The sequence below is a fragment of the Cajanus cajan genome, chromosome 11 (assembly GCF_000230855.2).
Source record: "Cajanus cajan strain Asha chromosome 11, NIPB_CcT2T_4, whole genome shotgun sequence".
NCBI lineage: Eukaryota > Viridiplantae > Streptophyta > Magnoliopsida > Fabales > Fabaceae > Cajanus > Cajanus cajan.
In genome coordinates this window covers 27,448,151-27,455,053 of record NC_138527.1, presented here as the reverse complement: position 1 = coordinate 27,455,053, position 6,903 = coordinate 27,448,151, and positions in this window count along the sequence as shown.

The window sequence follows — 6,903 nt, the reverse complement described above, 5'->3', positions numbered from 1 at the left end:
TTGGGAGGTCACTACTAGAAAATTGCAAAATAGCGACCGAAATTAGCGACCGAAATTTATCAGTTGCTATTTAGCGACTGATTTAGCGTCCGATTATGAAAAATTAAAATAGCGACCGATTTAGCGACCAAAATAAGTAGTCGCTACAAAATCGGTCGCTATTTCGGTCGCTAAATAATTTTTTTTTTGATTTTTTTTAGCGACGGAATTCAATTCGGTCGCTAAATTATAAATTTTGATTTTTTTTAGCGACGGAATTAAATTCGGTCTCTATTTCAGTCGCTAAATTATAAATTTTGATTTTTTTTTAGCGACGAAATTTAATTCGGTTGCTAAATATTAGTTAAAATTAGCGACGAAATTGAATTCGATCGCTAAATAGTAGTTAAATTTAGTGATAGAATTAATTTCGGTCTCTAAATTATAAATTTTGATTTTTTTTAGCGACAAAATTTAATTCGGTCGCTAAATAATAGTTAAAATTAGCGACGGAATTGAATTCGGTCGCTAAAAAGTAGTTAAAGTTAGCGACGGAATTAAATTTGGTCGCTATTTCGGTCGCTAAATTATAAATTGATTTTTTTAGCGATATAATTAAATTCGGTCGCTAAATAGTAGTTAAATTTAGCGACAGAATTAAATTTGGTCGCTAAATAGTAGTTAAATTTAGCGACAGAATTGAATTCGGTCGCTAAGTATTAGTTAAAATTAGCGACCGAATTGAATTCGGTCGTTATTTCGATCGCTAAATTAGATATTTTGATTTTTTAGCGACGAAATTTATTTCGGTCGCTAAATCAAAAATTTTGATTTTTTAGCGACAAAATTAAATTCGATCGCTAAATATTAGTTAAAATTAGTGACGGAATTGAATTCGGTCTCTAAATCAGAAATTTTGATTTTTTAGCGACATATTTAAATTTAATCGCTAAATATTAGTTACAATTAACGATGTAATTCTATTCGGTTGCTAAATATTAGTTATAATTAGTAACGGAATTCTATTCGGTAGCTAAATATTAGTTAAAAGCGACAAAATTCTATTCGGTCACTAAGTAAAACTTAAAAAAAAATTATAAATTGCTTAAAAGTGAGGATAATATTTTTGTTGAGTATCAATCCCATTTTCTTTTTTTTTAAGAGCAAGACATTAATTTATATTAAAAAAAATATTTATATGCACTCCTACATAATTAATACCAATAGTTATTTATGTGAAAAAATATTTAGAGGTTTTTTTTTACGATTGGATTTTTAGGCAGTTTTTTAATTAGAGTATATGAATTTTAAAATTTCTTATTTATTTTGATCCATATTTATAATATATATTTCTAACTTATGATAATTTTATTTTTAAATGAATTTTTATATTTAAATTTTAAATTAGTATTTTATTAATGGTTGATAATTAGAAAATAAAACAATGATAAATATAATTTTTGAATTTTATATCTTAGATTTAAGATGAATAAATATATTAAGTTAATTAATAATTTATTTAAAATGTTAAAATTTAATTTATAAAAATGATATTTTAAAAGAGAAGGGTTATAATAACATCTGTGTAACTTTTACTAAGTATTACATCGCTCAATAACTTTATATTAAATGTGAATTTTATAAATTCAACCGTTAGATTAAAAGTTTTTTACTCTTAGATCATATATACAAAATCTTATATGAATTCAAGATGATTTGATACTTTATTCTTGTAAAATAAAATTGACGTAATATATTCATTTCAAATAAAATATGAGCACTTTGATTACTTTTAAGTTGTTGTTTAATTTTAACAAAAATTTATATAAACATATAAAGTGATATGAACTTTCAATCTATCGGTTGGATTTACAAAATTCACATTTAATATAAATTTATTGAGCGGTGTAATACTTAGTATAAAAGTTATACCAGTGTTATTATAACCTTTCTCATTTTAAAATATAAAAATTATTACTTAAACTTTTAAATTTATAATAAATAATTTAAATTGTATCATAAAATTAAGTTTAAATAGAAATAAGTAGATTGTTAATTATAAAAGTAAGTATATATATAAATAAAGATTAATTAAATATAATATAATTATTATTATTAGTAATATAATTATTATATATATTATTATATATATTTATAACGGTCCGGATATACCAAAATGATAAGGATCCAAAAATAATATAAGTATGAGATTGGATAATTGAGGATGACTTAAATGAATTAATTTGTACTACTTATACTAACAACATGCATTTGCTTTTCGGTAGCTTATCTCATAAGAACTTCACAGTTAAGCGTGCTTGACTTGGGGTAATGTACGGATGGGTGACCTACTGGGAAGTTTCCAAAAATTGTGTAATTAAGGATAAAACATGCTAAAAACTTAAGTATTGTGAAATAAAATCTTTAAGAGGCCAAATATGAGTGGTTCATAGCGACCAAATTTGCGACGTCTATAAAATTTAATAAAATAAAAAATAAATATTTAGCGACCAATTTATTCGGTCACTAATTTGGTCTCATACACTTCAATCATTTCAACCATTTAGCGACCGAAATTTTCGGTCGCTAAATAGCGACCGAAAATTTTTCAGTCGCTAAATAGCTTAGCGACTGATTAAATTCGGTCGCTAAGGTAAATAACGACCGATTTTTGCAATTTAGCGACCGATTTTGATGGTCGCTAAATTGCATATTTTTTGTAGTGGGTAATGCTTAAGTTATGTTATTTTAAGATTTCTTGAGCTTATTCTATAGCTATAACCAAATTTTGATGTATCCTCCAAATGAAGAAAGTACATTGGTCAGGCGAACTTTTCCTACCAAGTCATCTCTTTCAACCTCAAGAATGTTGGAGCTACTTACTAAAGGTTGATAGACAAAATCATCAGCAACCAGATTAGTAGAAATGTTAAAGTATATGTCGATGACATGGTAGTTAAGACAAAATTTTCTAAAGAACATGATGATTTGATTGAAATGTTTTAGCATCTTAGAAAAATACAACATGAGTTTGAATACAGAAAAAATGTGTTTTCGATGTTAAAGAGGGAAAATTTTTGGGATTTATGATTACTTGCAGATAAATTGAAGCAAATCTAGAAAAATGTAAAACATTGATAAAAATAAAGAGTCCATAATATTTAAAAGAGGTACAAAGGTTGGTAAGAAGATTTTTCTCACTATCTCAATTTATTCCCCAAATGGCAAAAAAAAGCGAAATCAATTTTTAATTTATTAAAAAAAACTCAGATTTTCATTGGAATGAAATTTTTTTGTCAAGTCCTCCAATTTTGACGAAACCAAACCACCAAGCTAACATTCTATTATATTTAGTAGTTATTGAGAATATTATTAGTGCCTCTTTGGTACAAGAAAATGGTAAAAAAAAAAATAAGTTCTCATTTATTTTATAAGTCATATTTTGCAAGATATAGAAATGAGATATCAAATCATTGAAAAACTTGCATTGGCATTGGTTACATCTTGTCGGCATCTTCGTCCTTATTTTCAAAGTCATCAAATCAAAGTCAAAACTGGCTATTTAATCAAGAAAACACATCAAAAACAAGAATTGACAAAACATATGATAATAGGGTCAGTGGAACTGTCTGAGTATGGAATAAGCTATGAAAGTAGATGACCATTGAAAGCTCAATGTTTAGCCAACTTTTTCGCTAAGTTAACTCCAATACAAGAATATAAGGAATAATGGTGGACTTTGTGTGTTGATGGTTCATCTAATATTAGGGGTAATGGAGTAGGTATTATTCTTAAAGATCCGAAGATATTATGTTGGATCAAGCTTTGAAGTTTAAATTGAAAGCCAACAACAATAAAGAAAAATATGAAACCTAACTAGCAAGATTAATTTTGGCAAAATATGTTGGAGTCAAAAAGTTTGAATGTTGTAGTCACTCAGCTTATTATTGAACATGTTAGTGGCACTTATCAAATAAAGGAACCTCGGCTTCAGAGATATTATGATCTAGTCTCTTAGTTAATTTTTTACTTTGATAACTTTAAGCTTGATCATATTTACAGAGAAAAAAACTTTAGGGCTAATTTTTTTTCCAAATTGGCTAGCATTAAACATCATGGTCAACACAGGATAACCACCCAAAAAGTTGTTACAACTCCAAGTTTTGAAGTCAAGACAATCTTGGCTAACGAGGTTGGATGATAGATATTTGGAATTACCTCAAAGAGGGGCTACTTTTAGAAAAAAAAATGGAAGCCAAAAAGATCAAGACTAAATCATGTCACTTCATCATTAAAGTAGATGAGCTTTTCAAAAGAGGCATTTCTTCACCTTTTCTTAAATGTTTAACAAAAAATCAAGCACAATATGTGATTGAAGAGATTCATAGAGGTATTTGTGGCATGTTGTTAGATCAAAAGACAATTTTGGATCCCTCAAATTACTGTTAACAAGCTTCGACATTTTTAATTAGAGAAATATTTTTCATATCATACTATAAGACAAATTAGAATAGACGATTGGTTATAATGACATATAGTCTTTCAAATAAACCAATTTGTTTGTATAAAGTGAATGCATTCAATATATATATATATATATATAATATATATATATATATATATATATCATTTATGATGTCTTATAACCAAATCATTTTGAATATGTTATTCCTTAACAAATCAAAGGAATAAAAGCTTCTTTTGTACTTGAACTTTAAAAAGGAATGAAGAAACGCTTTTCATTAGAGAAAGGACAAAAAAATGCCTTGAAATGTGCAAAGTCTCATATAAATTCAATTTTCATTAACACACGCAATAATTAATTTTTTTTTGTGCCTTAAAGGTGATAAGTAGTCTCATTGATGATGGAAAACTCCAAGGAGAGACTAGATTGGTGTAGTACCTCCTCCAAGTTCCTTGGACAAATCTTTTCCTTTTTGGTCTCCTCCGAACTTCTTCAATGGCTTCTAAAGGTGTTAGAAGTCGTCTTCAAACATACATAGAAGGTTAAGAGCCCCTTGGTGATGCCACACTCATGGAATGATAAGTCCCTCCAAATCTCACCACACTCAAAAGAGGATAAGAGAAATGGAATAAGTTTTAAGAAGAAAACAAGCTTTAAGAGAGAGAATTAGAGAAAATCCATCCAATTCTTGTATATACTCAAAGTAAGTTTCAGTCATTACAAGGAAAACCTATATATAGGAGTTGGTTGACTTATGGTGCAAGCTAGACTAACTGTGGTCAAGTGTAACCATGGTTAGCTATCTTGTACTTAAGCTAACCAACCCTAGTTAACTTTCTAGAAACTTATGGATTAAACTAAGCTAATCCTAGTCTAGAAGTAATCTAGGTTAACTTAAATTAACTCCAACTACTTAACATAATCATGACAACTAGCTAACTAATGATTACTTTTAATAAGTTTGTTGAGATGTCACTAATAAAGTCATGTGACTTATTTAACAACTTGGATGGCTAATTTGGCTAGGTTTGGACGTCCAAACCACTTGCCTAGGCAACTGGACATCCAAACCTATGGGCCTAGGAAAACATTTGGGTCATCCAAGCCCAAATAAGTCTAGGCTTAAGCTAGTTACACCTCCTCTAAATTATTAATTACACCCTTAAAGAAAAATTATACAAAAACAAAAATTCCTATATTACTTGATCCAAAATACAAGGTCAAAAAAATAACCTATACAATCATTACTAAGAAAATGTAAAACAACAATAAAAGTCCTTTAAGGTAGGATACGCCTCCAAAAGTAGGATACCCTACAAAATTATGGTAAATGTCTTACAATTCTTCAAACCATCTTTATCATCCTTCACCTTTCTTGGTCTTATCTCTTCCAAAGACATCCTTGGGAAGTAGGTTTCCACCACTTGATCAAATAAGAAGTGACAATTTTATGAAATGCATTTAATAATCATAATTAATATACCAACGAACACTTCTCTCTACAAGGAAAAAAGATGAAGAAATCCTATGAGAGAAACTCAAGGACTTACAAGGGTCATTTTCTCGAAGCATCTATATAAAGAAGCTTGAAGAGTCCAAAAGAAAGATAGAACAACAACTGTAAAAAACCTCATTCATTCTTTCTATAAAATTTTGTACTTAATTTAGTTATATCATGTCTTGAAAGTAAGATGAAATAATAAGCGAGACTTTGTTGTGAAGAATATTTGGTTGTTACTTGAAGAGCACTACAAGAAAAAGTTAAATTTCCCACGGACAAAAATTCGTCGAAAATTTCCCACGGATTTAGATCCGTCGGAAATTTCTGATGGAATTTCTTACAGAATTTTAACTGATGGAATTTCTGAAGGAATTTCTGACGGATTTAAATTCGTCTGAAATTTTCAATGGAATTTTCGACGGATTTAAATCTGTCTGAAATTTCTGACGGAATTTCCCATGGATTTAAATTCGTCTGAAATTTTCGACAGACTTTTCGACGGATTTAAATTCGTCTGAAATTATTAAATAAAATATAAGCCAATTATTTTTCAAATGCAAGCAATCCTAATCCCATCGATACACACAACAATGCACTATATAATATTTTCATTATTATATGGGTATTTTCAAAATATAAATATATGAATAAGATAAATATAAATCAGAGTGAGTGAGGTATGGCTTACCTATATATAATTATATGTTTAGGTTATTATAAACTATAAACTAATTAGCGTAAATGTGTTTTTTTTTACTTATCTTGAAAAATACCAACACATGACGTCCAAATTTAAGAATAACATATATTTTCTTTAATTTTTAAAAATCACACATCTCTTTGAAAATAACGTTATTAATTAAATAAGTGAGAAAAAAAGTTAAATTATATTCTGCAAATCATATATATATATGTATCTATCATTTATTTCTAAATTACATCCAATACTATGTCATTT